We start from the raw sequence: 549 nt of genomic DNA on the forward strand, positions 1-549 counted from the left end.
AGCAAGCAGCCTGCCCTTATTTGTTAGCATGGGATATACTCAGTGGAAGGCTGGAAAGGTTTCTTCTCAGGGGATGTTTCAAAACTGCTGGTGAACATTTGGTGGCCTTTAGAAGAGAGATGCCCGCTCTGCCAATGCCGCTCTGCCAATACATCCCTTGAGCCTGTAAGAACAGACTCCAAATTTGATCAGTTTGAGGTGCAGAACATTCATAATGTTTGCATTTGGGTGGGTGTACTAGCTGATGTGCTGGAAGCCTTGCTCTTTTTCATATCCAACAATGCACTGATATATCTCTGATGCAGTCTGAAAGGACACTGGGTCCTGTTTGATTAAGGGGTGATTGGGAGCAAATATAAGGGAAGTGATATACTGCTAACCTAATTAAGCTAAAAGAGGATTACAAATAGAAGATTAATGATTAAAAAACAGCAGAGGAAGATGTAGTCCATCAGTGTGCAGAAGACTGCCACAGTTGGCTTACTTCACCCATGCCTGACCACAACAATAACAATTTCGCAGACAAAAACACACACAAAAACCACATGA

This window comes from Podarcis melisellensis (genome assembly GCF_964234715.1).
Source record: "Podarcis melisellensis genome assembly, chromosome: 6".
NCBI lineage: Eukaryota > Metazoa > Chordata > Lepidosauria > Squamata > Lacertidae > Podarcis > Podarcis melisellensis.